Source organism: Staurois parvus, unplaced genomic scaffold (genome assembly GCF_062004578.1).
Source record: "Staurois parvus isolate SC_StPar_1 unplaced genomic scaffold, SC_StPar_1.0 ptg000029l, whole genome shotgun sequence".
Lineage (NCBI taxonomy): Eukaryota > Metazoa > Chordata > Amphibia > Anura > Ranidae > Staurois > Staurois parvus.
In genome coordinates, this window is record NW_028317825.1 from 2,536,656 (window position 1) to 2,561,609 (window position 24,954).

General features: G+C 41.4%; 1 pseudogene; it reads left to right on the forward strand.

Moving 5' to 3' along the window:
* Positions 1-12,639: 12,639 nt before the first annotated feature.
* LOC149471060 (uncharacterized) lies at positions 12,640-14,025 on the forward strand (annotated as a pseudogene).
* Positions 14,026-24,954: the final 10,929 nt, after the last annotated feature.

The following is a 24,954-nucleotide window of genomic DNA, read 5'->3' on the forward strand; positions in this document are numbered from 1 at the left end:
CGTGCATAGCGTCCAAAAAGCGTCCCTTTAGGTCAAAAGCGGTTTTAGACCAGCTAGAGAACAGCGATAGTAAATCAGAACCACTTGCAAATTTGAGTGATAATGATCCGTGGGGAAATTTGTCATCAGACACTGAAAACAATTTTGCGACTTTGCTCAGTGATGTGCGAACTTGGCGCTATATTTCAAATTTCAGTGTTTTTGGTTTGATTATATTATTGAATTCAATTTATTATATTATTATTTTTTATGATTATTTATTAAATTATAATTTATGATTTCGTGTTTCAAGTTTTATTCTTACCCGGGATGTTTACTAGACTCTTGTTCGGACAAATTTCAGTGAGTTATTCCTAAGAATTACAGGCCTACAATACAAAACGCCAAATTTCCATGCAAAATAATGGTACCGCTTTCAGCACCAAAAATTTGAAATAATCATACCGCCAGAGAGGTTAATATATTTGTCTTCTCTGTGCCCCCATTCACCAGCTATGAGTTATTTTGCAAGAGAACTACATGCTCAGATCTGACATTTTTACTATTAATATATTTCTTGAATGTTTGCAGTTTGTCATTAGTTTTAAGAAAGGGTTATTTTTTAATGCCCTTTTAACATTCATTATGGATTTTTTAACAATGGATGTGAGCCAAGCAAGGTTTTACTTTTATCCTTTTACCTATTTGAATTCTTATAAATGTATACTAATTCTGACAAGGTTATTAAACCTATACTAATACTGACTGGTGATACATGTTATAAAACACCATCAAAGTCCAATTTTCATGATATTACCTCTGGTGTTACTTCCAACATCCTCTCCCTAGAAGCTAAGTGCTTGCCTATGTGAACATTTGTTGCATTATACACAAGAAACACAATAAAAGCAAGAAACCCATATCTGGCACTCTTCCTCCTCTACCAACAGCTGCAATCTACTTACTTTAATTTCTATCCCCCTGCTTCCAAAAAAAACAGCCCCCCAATCTCATGTGCGCTCTGGAATACCTGCTCTGTCTGTGACAAGCTCACATCTGTCTCTGACCTTTTTATCTCCCATTGCTTAACCTCCCTAGTGGTCTGATTATGTCAATATTTCTGTGCTCAAAGCGGTACATTGTTTTAAATGGAAATATGTTGTTTTTTTTATTGTAGGCCTGTAATTCTTAGGAATACCTCACTGAAATCAGTCCGAACAAGAGTCTAGTAAACATCCCAGATATGATAAAATTTGAAACACAAAATCATAAATTATAATACAATAAATAACCATAAAAAATAATAATATAACAATAAAAAAAAATTTAATTCAATAATGTAATCAAACCAAAATCACTGAGATTAGTCGCAAAATCGTTTTCAGTGTCTGATGATGAATTTCCCCATGAATCATTTTCACTCAATTCTGCAAGTGGTTCTAATTTACTATCGACTGTTCTCTAGCTGATCTAAAACCGCTTTTGACCTAAAAGGACGCTTTTTGGATGCCATGGACGGTTCTCAGTTTCCAGGCAGAAAGAACAGTAAAAATGCAGGCAGGGAACAGGACAAAGCACTAGGGACAAAATGTATGTGAAATGGTTTGATACAGTAATGTAATACGATAAGATTTTATTGTATTGAGTGAATGTCACATTTTTACATTTTTGAATTTCCCGCTGGTTCTGGCCCCCATACGTCCCGACGCACGCAGGGAACGGAACCCAGAAGATGGATGCTGGCATTGGCTGGAAGACATGACTGGGACACTTCAGGGGGGACATCGCGGGAGCGCAGGACAAGGTAAGTGCTGGAGGGATCCCTGAGCAACGCTGCAGGGTAATCCCGAGTGTAGCTTGGGGTTGCCTCTTCTGGTACTGAAAGTTAACCCCGAGCTACACCCGGGAATACAGCCAGGGGGGTTAAACATACTTACCATAACTGAAACCTGGCTTCAAGATTCTGACTTGGCTTCTCCTGCTGCCCTCTCCCATGGTGATCTCCACTGGACCCACTCACCCAAACCTAATGAATAGAAAAGAGGTGAAGTTGGATTCCTTTCTATCCCCCAGAGCACCTTCCAAGTCTTTACTACACCTTTCTCTCTATCTCTCTCTTCTTTCGATAAGCAGTCTATTCATTTATTTCTCCAATATCTCTGAAGATTGCAGTGATTTATCGGCCTCTTGGACCAGCATCACACTTTTTTGATGATTTCTCTACCTGGCTACCCTAGTTTGCCTCCTTTGTAGTAGCCAATATCATTATTGGTGACTTTAACATTCCTGTTAATGTTAACAGTCTGGCTACAGCTCAACTTCTCAACTTAACCTCATCTGTTACCTAACACAATGGACACACACTTCCAATCACTCCAGAGGTAATACTCTTGACCTTGTATTCTCCCATCTATGCACTCCTGGCAATGTCACCAACACCCCCTTTCCTCTCTCTGATCACAACCTCATCACACTTGCAGTATGTTTGTCTCCAACCACCTATCCCTCCAAGCAGCAAACGAAACCTTCGCCACTTTAATCCTTCTCTTCTCTGTTCTGCTACTGAACACCTCTATAACAAAATCTCTCTCCTTTTCTGTCTTAACCTGGCCACCTCTGTCTACAATAGTTCATTCTCATCCTCACTGGACTCACTTGCTCCTCCAACTACATGAATAATTAGACAGCAAACGTTAGAACCTTGGCAAACTGACAACACCAGAAATCTCAAGAAACGTTGTCATACTCTTGAACAATTGTGGCATAAAACCAAATCCATGCAGGGCTTTACCCCATATAAATTGATCCTCCTTAAATACAATTCCTGCCTTCATGCTGCCAAACAAACCAACTTTGTCTCTCTTACTAATACCCTGTCATCAAGTGCTCGTTGGCTCGCTACCTTCAGTACCTTTAACTCTCTGCTTTGTCCCCACCCACTTTACCCACTAACTCACTCACTGCCCAAGAGATTGCCAATCACTTTAAAGGCAAGATTGATGCAATATGTGAGTACACCTCCACTGTACAGATATCTTCCCCACTTAACATACCTTGTGTAACAGCACAGTCAACACTTTCCTCTTTTGTATAAGCAGGGGGTGCAGCGCTGTGGAATCATAAATAATGCATAAAACATAAATGAATAAAATGCTAAAGTTGCTTTAAAAACAAGTGTCTCAGTGTGCATAAATTATTGTACATAACACACTATGGTGCAAAACACAATAAAGTGCAAAGGGTAAAGTCCACACATAAGTTATTCCTGTCACTGCATTGTGACTAATCAGTAATAGTAGTGAGTGACCAGTCCACAATATCCCAGTGGGTTGAGTGCTGAGAGGATCATAAAGATCTCTATGATGAATTAAAAAAGTGGTGATATCCAAACTGATAAAAGACTGCGCACTCACCAGATGCGCAATCAATATGCGCATTTAAGAGATAACCCCTCTTAAGGTTTGAATCCAGGAATCCCTCTGGAATGTGGTTTATGCACACTGAGACACTTGTTTTTAAAGCAACTTTAGCATTTTATTCATTTATGTTTTATGCATTATTTATGATTCCACAGTGCTGCACCCCCTGCTTATATATCTGTTTTGAGGTTGTTTGGTACCTTTGTTCAGCGGCTATAGCGAGTTTTAGCGCTCACTTATCCATTACTTGTGTTACTTTCCTCTTTTGAACTGGTTACTACTAAAGAGGTTACCAAACTTTTCTCAGGTGCTCACCTAATCAATTGTCCCCTGGATCCTGTTCCCTCGCAACTACTACGGTCACCCTCTTCTTTTATCATATGCTCTCTCTCTTACATCTTCAATCTCTCCCTATCCACTGGCACCTTTCCCTCCCTCCTAAAGCATGCAGTGATCACTCCCATACTTAGAAAGCCCTCACTGAACTCCACCAACCTGAACAAACTTAAGATCCATTTCATTGCTCCCATTTACCTGTAAACTTTTAGAGTGCTTTGTCTACAACTATCTTAGCATCTACCTCACTGAAAACAACCTTCTTGACCCCCTACAGTCTGGCTTTCGCTCATAGCAGGCAACAGAAACAGCCCTACTAAACCTCACTAACGATTTACTAACTGCTAAAACCAATGGCCACTACTCCATACTCTTAATACTAGACCTCTCCATGGCCTTTGATACTGTTGACCACCCACTACTGATACTGTTGACCACCCACTCCTTCTCAATAGACTCCACTGCCTTGGCCTACAAGATTCATGTATTTCCTGGTTCTTCTCCTACCTATCACAATGCTACTTCAGGGTTACCTATAACTCTTTCTTTTCCTCTCCACTTCCTTTTTCTTTAGTTGTCCCCCAAGGCTCTGATTTTGGACCCCTTCTCTTCTCTAACTACACCTCTCTCTTGGTCACCTGATAACCTCCCATGGCTTCAAATACCACCTCTATGCAGGTGATACCCAAATCTATCTCTCTACGCCTCACCTCACTTCTTCAGTCTCCTCTCGCATTACTAACTTACTAACTGACATATCAGAATGGATATTGCACCACTTCCTTAAACGAAATCTCTCTAAAACTGAGCTGATAATACTGCTCCCTACTTGTGCACCCCCCCCCATGACTTTTTCATCAAGATCAATAAGGCAACTATCAGTCCCTCCCCTCAAGCCAGGGTACTTGGTGTAATCCTAGACTCTGACCTATCCTTTTGGCCTCAAATCCAATCGCTGTCAAAAGCTTGTAGACTTCACCTCCGTTACATCTCTAAAATTCGCCCCCTTTTTAACTATTGAAACCACTAAGCTACTCACTCATTCCCTTGTTATCTCTTGCCTTGACTTTTGCAACTCCCTTATAGGCCTACCTCTCCATAGGCTAGTCTTTTATGAATGCTGCTGCCATGATCATCTAGCTTACCAACCGATCATTGTCTGCCACTTCTCTCTGCCAATTCCTCCACTGGCTTCCAATTGCCCAGCAAATTAAATTCAAAATACTAACAACAACATACAAAGCCATTCATAACGCTGCCCTGAGCTACATCACCAATCTTGTCTCAAAATATAACCCAAAACGTCCTCTTCGCCCCTCTCATGACCTCCTGCTCTCAAGCTCCCTTGTCTCTTCATTCCATGCTCATCTCCAGGACTTCATTAGAGCCTCTCCCATCCTCTGGAACACCCTACCTCAGACTGTCCAGCTATCTTCTACTCTGATTGCCTTTAGGTAATCCTGGAAAACTCTTCAGGAAAGCCTATCATGCCTCCAACTAAACGTTTATCACTTCCATCAGCTCATATTTCACAGTTATAACCTTTTGTACCACTTGCCCCACCCTATTAGATTGTAAGCTCTTATGAACAGTGCCCTCTTAACCCTCTTGTTTATATTTTATTGTGACTGTACTGTATCCCTTTATATTGTAATGCGCTGCGTAAACTATTGGCTCTATCCTGTATAATAATTTTGCCTAATTTAGACTTCATTAATTGATACAAAACACTACCATCATGGTGGATTTGTCCTTTTTGAGACATTGTACAGTGTATATTACATTATGTAATTTTTGTATTGCAGCTCGCAGAAAGAAATGGTGCTTGAAATGCATCTGTTAATGTCATAATTATCTTGTAATGAAGACATTCAAATCTTATATTGCCCACATACAGTTATGCACACTACATGCATGGCAATAGTGATTTTCTGTGTGATGCTATCTGAATGGAGCTTATTACAAGTTTTGACTCTTCTCATACAGTGTACAAGTGATACCTTATGTGATCATCATCAGAGATCATCAAAAAACAAAAGCTGGCTCTTTAAAAATGGTATGAACAGGGGCGGACTGACAACTCATGGGGCCCCCGGGCAATAGGGGATCATGGGGCCCCTGTGTCCTTGCCCAAACTCAAAAAAGCCTGTGAAAAAGGTACCAGGGGCATCTCATGGGCCCCCTACTGACCCCGGGCCCTCGGGCAGTGCCCGAGTTTCCAAATGGTCAGTCCGCCCCTGGGTATGAATAATTATTAAAGTGTTAGTTAATCCAAAATTTATTTTTCCATTAATGACCGAATAATATATACTATTTCTGTGTGATCTTATTCTACTGTTTCAGTAAATAGTAAATACCTGGTGATCCTGCCAGTAGCTTGGAATTCCTCATTCCCAATGGCAACGCTCTGCAGACTGATCTTCCCTCTGCAGCATTGCCACTCATCTGTGCATTCTCCAGTTTTGCCTACCATTCCCTGTTCCCCTAAGCACCAGCATACCCACTTGATATGTAATTTCCAGAAACAAACACAGGAACACATATATGCAGCGCTCAGGTTTAAAGCCCATCTCCTGGGCGCCGAATATGTGTGTTGCGTTGTCGGTATGGGAATAACATTATCGTGAATAAAGTGCCAAACCAATACACAGAACTACCATCAGTGATTAAAAGACTTTTAATCATGGATGATATTTCTGTGTATTGGTTTTTTATGGAAGTTAATGTAAGGGTGTGGAGGCATGGATAAATACTGATGTGCAATGTTAAACTGTAATATGCCTGCAATATGCTCTTTGGTCAGTAGATGGCAGCAAAGTACAAGAATCGATTTTGCAGTGACGTTTGCTAAGACAAAATAAATGCTTATTTACCCTATAAAGTTTAATGAATGCTAATTTAGGGGTTGAGTAGGACCCTCAGAAGGGTCATAGTAAACTGTAAATACAGGTTTGAGGCTGAAATTAAGAAATGACTTACTGCATCACAAACTCTATGGGAAGGGGAGGAGTTCCTGTGCAGAGGAGGAAGTGAGGGAGTTTGTGTCTGGCTGGTGTATGCTGAGGAAGTCTGGAGAATCTGTGTGGGGCCTGGAAGAGGATTTACGGCTCACAGTGGAGTCTGGTGACGGCACCTAGGAAAGATTCACCGTGACGAGACCGGGAAACAAGTGACTGTATGGTCTGGTTCTGGAGTAGACCGGTGGATCAGGAAAAAGCACCAAGAGCCTGCCAAGGAACTGTAAGCGCGGCTTTGCCGCAGCACATCACACCACACGTGTTCAGTGACATTTTGGATATACGAGAAAGCTACAAGAGACATACTACACTTTCCTTTGGATTACAAATAGTATTGCGCAATACTTAGGTTGCACCCCAACGTTATATCTTGCTCAGGAACATTCAGGCGCAGCCAGGCTGCTTTCTGGACATTGGGGGAAAGTCCGCAAGTACGGGATTAGTGTTAGACAGTATTATTCTTACTGTATGGTTATGTGTTATCATTCTGTTTACGTATGCTCAACTACATGTTCACTATAACTGTTCAGTAAACGTAATTGTTGTAAAAGAACCGCTGTCTGTGTGGCATCATGTACCTTTGAATCTGTGGGCCCAGCCCTCGGCTCTCTTTCATTAATATTGTACTTTATAAATTTTTGGCACTGTATTCACGTTAATGTTAAGCTTATGTTTGATCTAGCTCAGGTATATGTATATAATTTTGAATGTTGCCTATATATGTTAGACTTCAATACTGTAGCGCAGGGGGCATAGGCTCACCTCCTACCACAGACCCTAACAGAGTTTCTGGGTTATCCCTATATGTATGTAGGTTACTTCACAGAAACATGCTTGTAATTTTTTCAGCTTCAACATCCATTTATTAGAGTTTGCTGGAAAATTAGATTGTAAGCTTCTTTTGAGCAGAGAACTTAATAAAAGACTTTGAATAAAACTGCACGGGCCACTTATCTTGCAGCTCACTATCCCCTTTGCAAAAATGTTAGGCCTGCTTTAAGTACTGTAAATGGTCCTAGTTACTGCATAGACATGTATATATTACTTATTAGGCAAATTTGTAATATGTATATTCAAATCCCCACATGTTTGCTATGCACTACCCTTCACATTTCAAAATAATCCCAAGTGAATGATGCAATGTGAACATGTGCTCCCAAGGGCGCAAAGACACGGGAATGTTAGGAGAAGGATTAAGTGCCACAGTCTAGAGTAGAGGGTTCCTTGCAATAACAAGAACTGTGTGACTGACTGCGAATAACTTTGCCTTGACATAATGTGGAGTTACAGGTCCCCAGTGACAACTGTTGGCTCAGCATGAAAGAATGGTAAAGCTACAAATCTTGATAGAGAACAGAACTCATAGGTCTGTCTGTGCGAGCTGGGAAAACGTATTAAGTCGATGTTAGGAGAACCTCCACTTATATGCACAGCAGGTACAGACTCTTTCCCAGCCATTAGTGCAAAGGCCAATGAGCATCTTACTGACTGCTTTATGTAAGCCTTTAAGAAGATCAGTACTGATCTCTTACTAAGCAGCATGGTATGCAGAGAACTACAATTTTGCTCATGATAAAATACATAGCTAGCAACATTATATACGGTAATCTGTTTCTTATCTGCATGTAGTCTAATGGCACACTGCAAAGTTGAAAATCATTACAGTAATCACTAGGCAGTAATTCTAAAATAGCCTTGGTCTCATATCACTGGGGAAGCAAATAGTACACTGCAGTGGCTCAGGTAGATAGTAGTACCAGGGCTGAATATGTAAATAGGTGCACTCCACGGAACTGCACAGTGGCTAAGTGGTTAGCACTTCCACCTGGCAGTACAAGGGTCACTGGGTCGAATCCCAGCCACGTCACCACCTGCCTTGAGTTTGAATGTTCTCCCTTTGCCTGCGTGGGTTTCCTCCAGGTACTCCGGTTTCCTCCCACAATGCAAAGACATGCGGGTAGGTGAATTGGTTCCTGTCTAAATTGGCTCTAGTATGTGTATGTATGAATGTGAGTTAGGGACCTTAGATTGTACACCCCTTGAGGGTTAGGGACTGATGTGAATGTACAATATATATGTGTAAAACGCTGTGTAAATTGACGGCACTATATAAGTACCTGTAATAAATAAATAAACTTGGCAGCAGAGGTATCATTACTCAGGTCATTGTTTTGGTAGGGTGCAGGCTGCTGTAACGTCAGCTTTAATAAACTACAATTTTAAATGTTATATTTTTTGACATATCCCATATAGTGCACTTATTTATGGAATATTTTTTGCATATATGGTCCCAGACCATCACAATATGAGGTGGCCACACCTCTACTCCATAGCATAGTGCTATCTATAAATTTGTACGTAAATTGTCCCCAGTATGCTCATGTGTTTGTATTGTCTGTAAAATAAATGGGAGAAACACCAGAGAATGGCTAAATGTTCCATGTAAAGATCTGTGGAATGTTGATGCTATATAATTGAACTTAATTATTTTCTGTGTATTTCTCTTTCTTTTTCACAGGCTCTAGTTTTCTTTGTAGTATTACATTGTGTTCCCAACATAATCCTACCAACATGTTTTAATTTGGCCATGAGCCTCTTATCACTTGGAAATTATAAGAAGAAGCCAATCAGAGGACATCTGGATATGATTCCCCAACCACTTCATGTACCACCTTTTGATTTAAGGGAGTGGCAGCCCTACTCCAATGTGTATTCATACTACTACCATAGTCTTCACCCTATCACATGAATGTAAAGGCTCTGTTTATGTACCATCTGATTGCTCCTGACACTTCTAAAGGCAGAAAACTCTATAAAAACAAACTATTGGCTTGACTGGTTTATGGTTGTGGAGTGGTGAAAAGAGAGGGGAAATGAAGGGTTGACAGACACTGCTAGTACTACTTATCACAGTCGTGGAGATAATACCATAAAGGACAGCAATACAGTCAGACTAGATGACTGACATCTCATGTCTGTGGGTAGCTTTAACCTAGCAGTTTTACAGAGACAATAAAAAGTATCATTGCAGTACTAAATCTCTCATTTCTTTCAATGCTGCCTACTGAGAAACCACAAATCTCAACCAAAAACTCAACTCACACTTCCAGAGCACAGAACTGCATAATGTCTGTAATACTGCAGCTGGCAAACTAACCTGATATCAGTCTTATGCTTATTTCCTTCGCTTATGAGCAGGATTCAAGGGGATCATTTTAATTTCCTCTAATAAAGTCCTATGTGTTTGTAAGTGCAAATAACTAAAGCAGATGAATAGGGCTTAAAGGGTATGTTTGTTTTTAGAGAAGACAATCCATACATTGCACTAGTAGCTCCAGAACCTTTAAGCATCATAATGCTTGCAATGAGAAGCAGTCTATGGATCAACTTCAATAAAATAAACATACCTTTTCATGTGCACCTGTACTCAGTCTGAAGATGTGCTATCTTATAGGGAACATCCGGGGCAGTACAGTTGCTAATTGGTTAGCACTTCTGCCTGGCAGCACCAGTTGCTGGTTTGACTCCCAACCACAGCGCTACCTGCCTGGAGTTTGCATGTTCTCCCTGTGCCTGCGTGGGTTCCTTTTCACACTCTAAAGGCATGCTGGTAGGTTAATTGGATCCTGTCTAAAATGGCCCTAGTATGTGTGTGTATGAATGTGAGCTAGGGACCGTAGATTGTATGCTCCTTGTGGGTTAGGGACTGATGTGAATGTACGATATATATATATATATATATATATATATACACACATATACAGTGCTCAGCATAAATGAGTACACCCAAACAGATTGGTCAGAAAACCCTTTTTTTCCTTTCAGAATCCACATTTACTATGGACACTATATTACAAAATACTTCCACAAATGTGGACCATTGATTGCAAACAAGATTTGTTAATTTGAGCATACAAAAAAGGTATTTTTCCTAACAAATTCATTCAAGACCATGTTGCAGAAATGAATACACCCCAATGAAAGTCTTAGGAGCAAAGCTAAATTTTAGACAACAAAATCTTAATTAACAAAAATTCAACTACATGTGAGTCTAATTATTCTTTAAACAGGCATCCAGCAGACAGTGGATTATAAAAGGGTGTTACTTAACAAAGAAAATCCCTCCCGTGTCATGCTGTCAGAAACAGAAATGGAAGAGAAATGTCACAAGGCCTGAGAAAGAAAATTATTTCTTTACACAAGAAAGGTGAAGGCTACAAGAAGATCAGCAAGAAGATCAGCAAAGCTTTACTTATCAGTCAGAATACTGTAGTAAAAGTGATACAAAAATTTAACAAAGATGGAACTGCAACCATCTCATAGAGACATCCAGGCTGTCCATGGAAGTTAACATCTCAACAGGAGCATCTTCTGATGAGAAGGGTTGAAGAAAATCGCCATACAAGTTCACTGCAGTTAGCTTAAGAAGTAGAAAGCCAAACTGGGGTGATTGTTGGCTGCAAGCTTATTGTGTATTTTCTAGTGTGATGGCGGAGAAACGCCCCGTTCTATATAGCAGCCTCTTCCAACATTTAGATCATGTTTTTGAGGCTTAAGGGAACTTTGGGGTTCAGGGTTAGTATCATTATGGTGAATCTTTTCGGCAGATCTCAGTGCATTCAGCCCTCCAGTCGGGCATGAAGGATATGGGGTTATGGGTGAATTTGATTTTGCCACATAAGCCTTTTGTGCCTAAGTAGTCTGTCGCGGAGGCTCTTGTTCCAGCGTTCAGGAAGGGTTATTGCTTTGCTTTTAACGACTCCCAATGTTGTTGGGTGGGTCTCCTTCGTTCCAGTGGGATATTTTTCTGAAAAGCCTGCATGCCTATGTGGCCGGAAAGCATGCACCCATTGCTGGATCGATATCCAGACAGGGAGAAGGCTCATTTCCTTCTAGATGGGTTTCTTTTTGGTTTTCCTTTGCCTACTTTTTTGGGGGAGAGTTGCAAGATGGTAGATAATTTAAAGTCCGTGCTCCAATACCCTCAGGTAGTTTGTGAAAAGATTGACAAGGAGATTGCTGATGGCTGCATGGCGGGCCCCTTCCCTAGTCCGCCATTTCGGAACTTTCGGATTTCCCCTTTGGGAGTGGTTCCTAAGAGGGAGCCTAATGCTTTCCGTATGATACACCACCTTTCTTTTCCTAAGGACTCTTCGTTGAATGATGAGATTGATGGTTCTTTGTGTTCAGTGTCCTATATAACATGTGAGTATGCTGTAGTGAGGATTCGTGCCTTCGACCCGGGTGCTTTGCTAGCCAAAATGGATATTAAATCTATGTTCCGGCTGTTGCCCATCTCCCCGTCGGCCTTTAATTCCCTGGGGTTTCATTTTGACGGTGATTTTTATTTTGATAAGAGCCTTCCCATAGGCTGTTTTTTGTCATGTGCTTATTTTTAAATGTTTTCCACTTCTCTCTATTGGTTGCTTGCTTCTGAGGCTGGTTGGGATGGCTTTGTGCACTATTTGGATGATTTGTTTGTTCATTGGTCCCTCTGGATTTGGCACTGTGATCTTTTTTGCTTCAGTTATTTTGTGTGCTCATGGATCATTTTGGTGTCCCTTTAGCAGAGAAGACTTGTTTGCCGTCCACTTCTTTCGGGTTCCTCGGGATTCTTCTCGATACAGCTGCAATGGAGTTCCTGCTGCCCCAGGTGAAGTTGGAGAGGCTCCAGCTGCAGATTCTAGCTTTTCTTAACTGAAAAAAGGTTTTGTTGAAAGAGATGCAGTCTCTGTTGGAGCTTCTGGCCTTTGCTTGTAGAGTTATGCCAGTGGGATGGATTTTTTCCATGCGGTTGTATCTTGCGACTTCCCCCTTTGCTCATTTACACCTTACCCAGGACTGGAAGGACGACCTGTTGGTTTGGGTGAATTTCCTGTACGCGCATAATGGTAGGTCCTTTTTTTCAGGCTGGCTTTGTGTCATTGCAAGACTTTCTGTTGGCAACGGATGTGGCTGGTTCCGGGGGCTTTGCTGCGGTATATCGGTTGCATTGGTGCTGCGGGGCTTGGCCTGAGTCTTGGGTGCAGAAGAAAGCCACTAGGAATATCGTGTTGCTGGAACTGTTTATGGTGGTGGTGGCTCTAGAGCTTTAGGGTGTGCAATTTGCTGACAAACGGATTTTGGTAAGTACCGATAATAAGGGTGTGGTGTTTGCGCCGAATTGCTTGTCCTCTGAATCGGTGTTTGTTGTACAGATTTTGCGACACTTAGTTTTTCTTTGTTTAAAATGTAACATCTGGCTTAAGGCACGGTATGTCCCTGGTTTTGCTAATGCTCTGGCGGATTCGTTGTCTCGTTTTCAGATATCCAGGTTTTGACAATTGCTGCCGGCAGTGGACGAGGTTGGCTGCAGTTGTCTGTCGCACCTGTGGGACTTGATATGAACCTTTTGTGGAGGCTATAAGGAATTCAGTCTTTCCTCACACTTGGGTTTATTATTTGGCAGCGTGGAGGAGGTGGGTCTCCTTTGAGCATAGCTGGGGATTTCTGCCCAGTTCTCCCACTGAAATGGCTGTTGTGTTCTTCTTGACGTCTTTGATGCGATGTGGATACTCCTATGGCCACGTGTCCAAGATAATGGCTGGAGTTTCCTTTTTCCTTAAATTATTGGGCCTCTCTTCTTTTACCCAGTTTTTCTTGGTGAAACAGGCATTGAAAGGGTATCAGAAATCCAAGTTTTGCCTGATGAGCGTAGACCTATTTCTATGGCGCTCTTGGCCGTCTTATGTATGGCTGCTTCCGTGGTCTGTTTTTTCAGTCACGAGGCCTTGCTGTTTCGTACTGCATTTTCAATTATGTTTTTTGGGGCCTTTAGAATATCCGAGCTGGTTCCATTGTCCAATCGTGCCTTTTCGGGACTGTTATCTGAGCATGTTGTGGTGAATGATTTGTTAGTACGGATGTTTTTCCATCACTCTAAGACTGATCAGTTGGGGAAGGGTGCATGGATAACGTTGACAGCTGTTGGGGATTTTTCTGTTTGTCCAGTGAGTCTGGTTAAGCAATTCCTTGCTGTGCATCCTCGAGGCACGGGGCTGTTTCTGATTCATTCGGATTTGTTTCCTATTACTAAGTATCAGTTTGATGCCATTTTGTGGAGATGCCTGAACCATTTGGGCCTTTCGCATTTCAAGTTCTCTTCCCATTCATTTAGGATTGGTGCAGCGTCAGAGGTCTCCACGTTGGGTTTTTACCCCTCAGGTATTAAGGACTTGGGTAGATGGAAGTCTAAGTGTTTTCAGTTATACATAAGACCTAACCTTTTTCTTTGACTCATTGCAGGTGCTCAGCATTTTGACTGGATTGTAGGACACTCATATGTTTATTGGGCTCGTAAGAGAGCTGTTCAGCGTCATCCTTGTGGAACATGGTCATTGTTGCCGGAAGGGAGTGAGAGGCCTCCGCTGGTATCAGCTCTACTGGCATTTGTCCCAGTTATTTCAGGTGTGGTTCCTGCCTTCTATTTTAGTGGTCCATCTGGGAGGTAATGACTTGGGTATGGTGAGAACACTTGATTTGTTATTTATGATTAAGAGGGATTTACATAGGTTTTGCTTGTCTTCCCCATATACAACTGTTGTATTTTCAGAGATTGTTCCCAGGTTTTCTTGGTAGTCCTCTCCTCAGATGAGGGCTTTTGAGAAAATGAGGAAGAGGATTAACAGGGCCTTGGAAAAAGTCATGCCATCGTTGGGTGGCTTGTCTTACAGGCATGTTGATCTGGAGGGTGGAATTCAGGGTCTGTATAGACAGGATGGAGTTCATTTTTCAGACGTTGACCTAGACATCTTTAATTTGGGGCTACAATCCGGCATTGAAATGGTCTCTGCTTTAGGGTAGGCTGCCCCTGTTGTTCACAAGGCTGGCTGGTGGGGACGTTCAGTGCTATATGGTGTATAAGATGGCTTGAGCTCTAGTAACTGAGCCTAAAATAGGGTGATCTGTTATATTTTTGCATGTTGAACCACATTAACAGTTATTGATGTATGGATATGGTTTTATTGTTTAACACCAATAAAGTGCTGCGTCCATTTCTCGCCAGGATCCATTTAATTGTTTTTCTTTAATTGGTCATATTTGGGGAATGTTGTGGTTGGGGAGGGGGTGTGGTCTGCAAACCCATATGAAATCATATGATGCACTGTGACCCTAACTGTCAGTCTCATGAGGTTTAGACTACGTTTTGTTCTTCAACTAGCAGGTTGAACGAAAAAAAAAGAAAACCTGACAGATCTCCCACATCAACACAATGATGTGTGATGCAAGGATCTCTCCTGCTGTGCTATTGTATGCTGACAGGGGGACCCCTCCCCACCTGCCAGAATACAAAGATCAGAGCTTGCCATTCTTTGCAAGTACTGATTGAATGCTGGTTGTCCAGCAGGACCGTTCAACAGAAGAGGGTCGTTAGACTGGCTTCTGTTAAACAGACAGCAGTGCACATGTACCGAAAGTCAGCTGAACCTGACGACTTTTGATATGTGTGTACCGGGCTTAGGTTTTGGTGATGTTATTACTGTACCCCTTGCTGGAGAAAAAGTTGTACCTGTGGACTTTGCTTCTGCTTTCTTGTTCAATATATTTATTACAATACATGGTTGTCAAACATAAAAATCAAGGGTCCAAGTAACATGCCATGGTACACAGGTTACATTTGAGCCTGAAAAAGTAACCAAGAACATATTAAGATGCATATTGATCAATTGCTCAAATGTCGATAACAAATATAATCATAGGAGATTAAGTACTCGGCAGAAAAAGAAGGCAGAACACTGGTAGGTACCAATGGTGATAACGTGTGATTAACTGGGGGACCCCGGATGCCTAAATACTGGCAAGCAGGGAGAGAACTAAGGGGAACTAAAAAGAGAGAGATAAAGGAAGTAGGTGTAGAGAATGGAGGAGGGTTGAAAAAAGGACAGGTTTAGAATTCTGAGGGTTGGGTAGATGGCAATGTGTTGATGGTGCAATGTCCAGCAGGATGGAGACATCAAAAAGAAACTTTGCTTCTGCTTTATTCATTGTGTGAATCTGAATATTGATTGAATATCCCCCCCCCTCGGATATTGGATCACCAGTCATCAGGGGCAGCTCTGAATTGACTATACAAAGCTCTGTCTCTACCAAAATGGCTACCTCCACACAAAAAGACAATGTAGAACAAAACATTATATTTCAGTAATAGGGAACAGGTTGGCTTCAGTGAGCCCACATGCAATAATTATTTGATCTCTGTTTGCCTTTTTTTGGCATGTCAGGTCCTCTTATTAATATACTAATATTTGTTTCAACTATTTATTCAGAGGGACTTATAGGCTAGTCAAGTCTCCACACCGTCAAATCAAACTTTTCTCCCTCCGAAAAATAAAATATCTGAACACTGGCTGCAGCAATAGGCACAGTAAATTTTTTCTACAGCTACAGATAGGTAATCTAGTGCCCTGGGACTGTATTATGTAAAGTAGACTCAGAAGACGTTGAATGTTTTCATTTCATTTATCCGGGTGGGCCTCCATATCACCTCTCTGCCTCATTTTTAAGCTACTTGATTTATGACCTCAGCTAATAAGTGTTCAGGGTGTGAAAAGCAGAGAATGCAAAGAAATAAACTCAGCCGTAGAAATTCAGTGTGTAGGATTCCATTTCAGTTATAATAGGTTACTGCCTGGGTAAAGATCTTATCCTTTCTTCCATCATTTTGATCATTTAGAGATTGTTGGTAGAAGAACACATATATACTTATTTGAAGAAAATCTTTTACTAAATATTCTATGCAGCTTTCATTTCAGAATTTAGTATGCATAGTTTAATGTTATTAAATTGTTACCTTACTTGATTGTGCATTAGTGAATTACAGGCACTGTTCACAAGGTTCTTGCTGAAGGGGAGGATCACTGAGTTGTGACTCTCTGGTTCAGCCTGAATGTAGGTTCCCCAGGCTCTCTCAGCTACTTCCAGATTGGGTGGGGATTCTGTTTAATACGAATAAAAGGTCATTATAGATGTTTTCCTTTAAAGCCCAATTCTGGGGATTAGAAACAAATCTGCTTCTGCAGAGGGGACCAGCACACTGCAAGGGTTAAATGTCTGTTATGTCTTGGGGGTACCAGAATAAGGTCAAATATTTTATTTCATGCTCTAGCAGGGTTCCTCTATAGGTGTGACTGGTCCCTTGCAGCCTCCTCTGTAAGCTGCTCATGACCATGGTCGGATGCTTGCCTCTACCGTGTACAACGCAGGATTAATAGCCCTGCATTATACATGATGACGCTGAAGGACCCCCCCCCACAGACCAATGCTTGTCCCTGTACCCCCTATACAAAACAAGCATTTAACTCTTGCAGTGTAGGAGGGTGCCCACTGAAAGGTTAGATTTTTTTTACTGTAAATCCTGGAGTTGAGCTTGTGACTCCATCAACCCACTGCTTAAAGTGTATGTAAGACAAATAAACATTTTCCAGGCTTTGCATTATAAATAGACATGTGATAAATCATTTTAACTATATGTATGGTAAAGTAGGGAAGGCATTAAACCCCTGTCAGGTTATTTTTCAATGCTTGTTTCCCGCTGCAGAGAATTATCTTCACTTCCCATCCTAGAGACATAGCAGAATATAAGAGCAAATATCAAAGCAAGGAGAAATCCTATCATGCACATGGATGTATTTAAAATACGCATATTTACACTGGATCATGTTGTCAGAAGATGGCGGAACCATCCAGCATAAAAAAAAAATCTACTGTTGTGTACACTATTTGCTCTTATACTAATTTAGATGCATACACAGCACCTAGAAGAATATAATTCTGTATCCACTTATCCATCAAAGGTTGGACAAAGATATAGAAACACTACATAATTTGTAGGCATTAAAGTGATGACATGTTTTGCGTTGAAAATGAGGTGATGTAACATTCTTTTGCTTATGCTAGCTAACAGATGGGAAGCCTTGCTTTCGTCATTCATTGCGTGTGCTGCTAGTATTACGGAGTCATGTCAAAGCTTATTGAGCTTCAAAGTGGGCAAATTGTTTGGTTCCTGCTTAGCTGGTGCCGCTATGACTGCTGTTGCCAATTTGTTTGCCATGTTGCGAGGTACAGTATCAAAGGTTATGACGGCATATACAGTTTACGGGAAAACGCCATCTGATAAGCATAAGTGCAGTCGACATGTTCAGTTGACTGAAAGAGACAAAAGGACATTGCACAGGATTGTGACCCAGGATAAGAAAACAACTGCTGCAAAAGTGACTGCAGAGCTCAATCTTCAAAGGCCATGTCCACAAAAACTGTGTGGAGGGAACTCTATTAGTAAAACATTCATGGTCGAGCTGCATATGCCAAACCACTAGTGACCAACAATAATGCTCAGTAGAGGAGAGAATGGTGCAACAACCATAAAATGAGGACTATAATGGCAGACTGTAATATGGTCCAGTGAATTAAGCATTACACTGTTCTAAACCACAGGATGTGGTTTGGTGGTGGCACAATCATGGTTTGGGCAGCCATATCTAAGTATTCTGCAGTTGCCATCATTACCTTGAAAGGTAGAGTCACTGCCAGCAACTATGTCCAAATTTTGATTAACCATGTGCACCTCATGGCACAGATACTGTTTTCTGAAGACAGCAACATTTACCAAGATGATAATACTCTGATTCACACAGCTGGTGTTGTCAAATCTTTGATGAGCAAGCAGACAACGTCTTGTACCTTCCCTGGGGGCCTCAGTATCAAAGAGCGACTACGGTCAACTTTGGAAAACAAGGTTTGGGCTCGTTTTCCACATCTGGCATCTCTACAAGAAGTGGAACGATTTTTGCATGAAGAGTGGTATCAGAATCCATTAGCCACCAGTCAAGACTTATAATTCTCAATTCTCAGGAGAATTCATATCGTCTTGAATGCCAAAGGAAGTCTAACACAATATTAGGTAACAGTTTCGTTCTTTTACTTGGTGTTTCCATAATTTTGTTCAACCCCTGTAGTTTCATGTACTAGAGCACATTTATGTGTCTACACATGTACACATGTTTATGTGCATTTACAAGCGTACTGTATAGCCATATGCCACAATACTCATCACTAACACAGGATTTAGGCACTTTTTTAAGCCTCTGTAAGCTTCTCTAAATTATGGAACCAACCATCACATGTGTATAGACATCTTGGCTATAACAGAGCTGAATTCGGATTAGTTAAAAAAAAAAAAAAGATCAGATCTGAAATATGCATTTTTTGCACCCATGTAAAGATTGTTACATCTGAATAATGCATTTTTTGCACCCATGGCTCGTAGTCTATTGTCACTGGAATATATATTCCCCTCTTGCTCTCATTATAACACTAAAATTTAGTCTTTTCCATCACTTTCAATCTCAGTAACAATGGTCTTCAGCAAAAATAGAAGGGTGAATCTGCCCAGCAGGACACAGAGAACAAATATTTGACAAACCCTTCACCACTCTAAAGGTAAAACTAAAAAAAGTTATTTTTATCTTTGAAGCTTTCTTTTTGAAGTTAAATTTATATAACTATAGAAGCATGAAAGTAAATTTAAAATGAAGAAGAGTTACAGGTCTAGAATCAAATAAGAATTTGAATGCACCATGCTGCCCTCTAGTGGGTACAGGTCTACATTTTAATACACATGAAAAGAATAAACTGATGTTTTTGCGCTCTATACCTTATAGGAAAGCAGCTTGAGATTTTGAATCGGTAAAATATATAATTTAGGTTGAATAACTAGTGATCATTCATTCATGTTCATGCACTAGAATGTTGCAATGTGGATGTTTCATGGAATGCATTTCTTTCTAAGTTTTTTGATTGCAATAGTTATTTAATTTTAGGAAAGTATTAGAAGCTTATGTATATAATCTAATCATGTTAACATATTAAATCCAAATTTCTGAGAAAACCAAAATGGTTTCCTTGGTAAACTGGTCAAATATAACTTGTCAATTATAGAGAGGGTTTTTCTAATAATTGGATTGCTATAGAGACTTAAAGGCGTATTCCAAAAAAAAAACAATTTTCTTGTTGATATTATCTAAAACAGTCCTAAAATAATATGAAGAGTAAATATGTGGTGCCTTGGAAACCATTTTAAACACAGAAAATTTCAGTTTATCGTATTTCTGTGTTGTAATAGAACATAAGCCACAAGTATAATCAGGTAGGTGAAAGTACAATAGAAGAAGACTTTATATACCGTAAGACTAAGACTAATCATTTTGGCACCTATGTTGCTAGTTTACGCACAAGCTGTCTGGCAACATCTCAGCATAAATATTTCTTGACTCTAGGCAGTTCAAATCTAAGTAGGCTGAAGAAGAATTTGCGATGTGTGCAGGGTATTATGCAGTATGCAATTAAATAAATTCTCCCACGCACCTTGCTGGCATTGACCTATCGCATAATACAAAGTTCAGGAGGGGATCATAAGGAATCCTCAGCAAGCACCACTCTGTTTAAGAGCTCTGGTATAGTTGAGGCAAGGACTTATGTGATGGTCAGATAACAATGGCCTTGTCAATGTGGGACAGGCAGGGTTCTCTCAGGTGCTCAAAACACTGAACCACCAATACTGTAAGTCTTTCAAACCAGGGCATACCCCAGATATACTGCTAATTGCAGCACTTTGTAATACGTGCTGTACAGACATATGTAGCACCTTCCTAGTTCACTAGGGGGAGCTAGCTGATTATTTTTTGATCAGAAGGGCTGGGTAGCAGCCTGGGCAATAGTCATCTGGGTCAAATTTGGGTCAGGGCTGAGAGTCTCTGCAGATCAGTTCCTTCATACTTCCCCCTGCTTTAGAATCTTGGAGAACATTCTAGAAGTATTGGGCGGGGGTGAGGAGGGGTGTCACGCGCCTGGTCGAGGCCAAGCTGCCTGTAAGAGATCTGGGTTCTGAATATCTTGGAAGCAGATGCAGAGATGAAGCAGATCAATGGGTAGTAGGAAGATACTCGATCTCAGGTGCATAGTCTGACAGGCAGAAGAAGGCAGCAGCGGTGGAAAGTCAGGAACCAGGAGCAGAGTCAGATCAGGCCAAGGTCAGCACCAAGTGGGCAGCAGATGTAACAGCAGGCAGGATGAAAAAGCCAGGTCAGGATACAGATGAGCACAGGATCAGGTCACAAGCAGTAGGAGCTGATGATCACTCAGCAATGAACCTGAGCCCTGTAAGGCTTTAAATAGGCCACTAGGTGCCAAAGTCCATTAAACAAACACTCTCACGCAAATCAGCACATACACTAAACTAATGCTCACGTGCACGTGCATTCCCCTATAGATGTGCACAGAGTCCTAAGGCTCTGCACAGTTCTATGGACTGTTCTGCGTGCTTGCTCATCTCTCTGAGCATGGGTTTTCATTTGAGCAGGGACATTTCTTTGAGCTCAAGCATGGCATTGAGCATTACTTTCCTGACATTGCCTCCCCCTTATAGCAGCCTACAGATGCCCCTTTGAGACCTCCTTAGTGGATGGTTGGCAGAAAAAGCCCACAACAGATCAGGAACTTGCACATTCTCTTCAGGTTGCCAATAATTTTCTTTCAGGCCAAAGCCCTTCCACTTAATCAAATATCGGGAGCACCCCCCCCCCCTCTTGTTCCACTTCATATTCCTTAGAGCCATTTATCATAATTGGTGGTGGAGTGCCTGGATCCTAATTCGGAAATGGATCCGGCACAGCAGGCTTCATGAATGTCCCTATAGATGCGCGCAGGGTCATAAGGTTGTGCACAGTTCTATTGCACAGTTCTATAGACTGTTCTGCATGCTTGCTCATTTCTTTGAGCACGGGTAATCATTTGAGCGTGGACATTCCTTTGATCATGAGCATTCTTATAAGCATGACTTTCCTGACATTGAGCTGGTCTGTACTCTTAGGGGATCCTGACCAATCCCCAAGCAGCAGACAGGAGGCTTGGCATGGGGTCAGGACAGCCCTTAAAGTGACTGAGCCTGCTTAGTGGCAAGGAGAGTTCGAATGGAAGATGTGAGGAAACAGAGATGCAGGAGCATGGGTGGTAGCCTAGTTGGAAGGGGCCTACCTACAGGCAGGGCACTGGAAAGGAGGATCACTCAGCCTCACCGGCCCCCAGAGTGAGGGCCACCTGTAGAGACAGGAAGGGGGCCAGCCTGAAGGCAGCCACCTACCTAAATCTGCTCGTAGGAGTGAGACTGAGTGAGTAGTCCTACACCCCCTGGGCCAGTTAAGGGAGAAAGAGCACTCTGGTTAGAAATCTGATTAGCTTCTTGCCCGGGATTGTTTCATTTAAAGTGTCAGGCAAAAGATTCCATTGCCCAGGGATTCCCTCAGGCAGCTGGATAAGTTCCATAGGGCATCCCATACCCCCCTTACCCCATCCAGGTTTATCACCCCTTAAAAAAACAAAAAACCAAGCTCACAGGCTGTTTACTAACTTTTAATACAAGTCTATGGAAAATGTGAGTTGACTGGCTGTGCGGGACTATAGGGGGGCCCAAATCTCTAGCGACTCCTAAGGGGATAGTGCTACACATAAAAATACTCTAGATCACTACAGCCTGCAAGCTGTTTAGTACTTTGTATGCTCCTGAATCTAGCATTCCGTAAGCCATGCCGTAAGTTGCATACTCCTGAAATAAAACAAAGAAAAAGTAGGTGTAAAAACATAACGCATTAACTGGATTGCATACATATGCATATACATGCACATAAAAAGAATCCTAATAACTTAGGGATACTAAGATATCCTTGTATCCATTAGTGGTGTTATTAAACATTTGGGGCCATAATGACTGTATAATGCTAACCGAAAATAAATGAATATATCACCCATTTTAATGAACATCATTCCTTTATTTTTGCTTGTTAGTGCACAAAATTTCAAATCTATATGCATGTGCTATTCATTATTTCTACGGAGTTTCAGCTTTTACAATTAGTTGGAATTTCTAGTTTTAACAATACCAGGTTTTATACATTTAAAAAAAATGTAAATATTAGTTTTGCAAACATTTGTAAAAGTATCATGGGAAGTAGAAAACTATGTATTTTAAAACTGTAGACATGAATGTATTTTCCACAGAAACACTTGGGGAGGAGAGTACATGCTAAACAATATTTTTCCATAGTATATAGTAGGATGTATGAATCAAAATCTGGTGCTGAAGCCAAAGGACAGGGAGCTGCAGAATGTTACATTCAACAGAAAAGATCCAGACACTAAACAGTACTTGGATATGACTTCAGAACTTTGCCATATTCCCCGCCATCCCATTTTCCAATGCAGCACTGCAATAGCTTGTATAGAGCTACCTGATTGGATAGCAGTATAAGAAAAGTCTGGAGGCCTGCTTTGTTCCAGCACAAGAATACCAGTGCAGTCAGATGCATGTGGGCATACTACAGTACATGAACCTGTACATAGAGTGACTGCTGGATGTGCTTTAGCTTAGTGGCATGTGTGCAATACCTTGTAGAGTGTGCATAACTGTGCATGCATGCTCTGCACTGGTGTTGGTGCAAAATACCCTATATAAACTGCAACACAGAATGGAGAGATTGCTAAGTAGTCTACAGCTGCTCCCTGTTTACCTACAAACTGACCTGCTATTTGTACCTGCCTTGTGCGTGACTCAACTTGCCTTGTGACCTGCTATTGGAACTTTTCCTACCTGTTGTGACCTCACTCTGCCTACTTTGCACCACTTATTGCCTTGTGCATTGTACCTCCACTGCCAGATGATTATCCACTTTGGCTTGACTCTCCAAAACTATTCCTGTCTTCTGAATGGGTACCACACTGCCCAGCTGTTACTGACCTATGCCTAAATCCTTGACTCTGTTGCGGTCCTCTGCATTGGTATCTTGCTTCTTGATTGTTAGCAATCCTGGCTTGTATTCTGTCTACATTTCTGTCATCTGCTCTGGTACCACAGTCTTCCAGCCTTTGGTTCCTGTGCAGTGATCCATGGTCATCTGGCCCAAGCACCTGATAGCCTCAGAAGATCCAGTATTACATGCAAAATCCACTCTTATGCCACACTGTGTGTTTTTATTCCTTGTTGCCACCTTTAGTTGTGTTGGACATGAGGTGCAAGAGAAACCCCAGTAGGTATTTGACAAGTGGTAGAGTTGGGAGCTTGCTGAAGAGTCAAACTTAGAACCTAATTAAGGCCTTCATAGCATGTCCTATGGTATTCAGCTACATATATTGTATACTATGCCTGGCAGCCTTCTCTCTCTTCTCTCCTGTCCTCTGCTAGCCTTTATGATATTGCACATGATCTATTGCAGCTAAGTAATCTCTGTACCACTTTTTTGTACCTTTTCTCTCCTGCAACCCTCAACTAGCTCAATAGTTAAATATTTACTAAAGAACCTGTCACTTTATTCTAAAAGAGCAAAGTGTCAGGTTTACTTTAAAATTTGAGTTAGGAGTTAGATTGGAGTTAGAACAGTGTATACTTACTGTTGCTTTTGCTGTGGATTTCAATGGTTTTATTGTTATTCCTTTATGCAAATCAATGGGAATACATATTAGGTGAATGATACATGCTATCACTGAAACCAATCAGATTTTCCTTTTAGAACAGGGGTCCTCAAACTTTTTACAAAGAGCCGTTTCACTGTCTGTTAGATTGTTTCGGAGCCAATTGAAGTATAAACATGTGCCCCTGTATCAGAGGTAAGCGGAGATACAAATTTCCTGCCATCATCGGCCACTAGGAGTGATGAATTTCCCGGCATTAATTAGGAGGAATGGTGCCTCATCAGTGGTGGCAGTGGGATTTGGAAAGTCTCTGTCAGCGTTATTGCACAGGGTTTACTTACTTTTGAATATGTCCAGTGTCCCATGCTGTTCCTACACTGACCAGCTGATGTCTTGTCCAGAACTATGCCGGCACCACTGGGAAGGAGATCACGCTGCCTAAGATACATGTCCATGTGCTAGACAAAGCACTGCCAGTCTGCATTATGTGGTTCTGTCCAGTGAGCAATGAGAAATTATTATTATTACATCGAGTTTATATAGCGCCAAAGGGTTTGCTCAGCGCTGTACAATAGGGGGGGGGGGTCAATATATGAAACAGTACAGCAACTACAAACAGCACTCGAGGGGTTAGAGGGCCCTACTCTTTCGAGCTTACAATCTAGGAGGGAGGGGGTAGTGGTACAGGAGGAAGTGGCTGTGGGGGA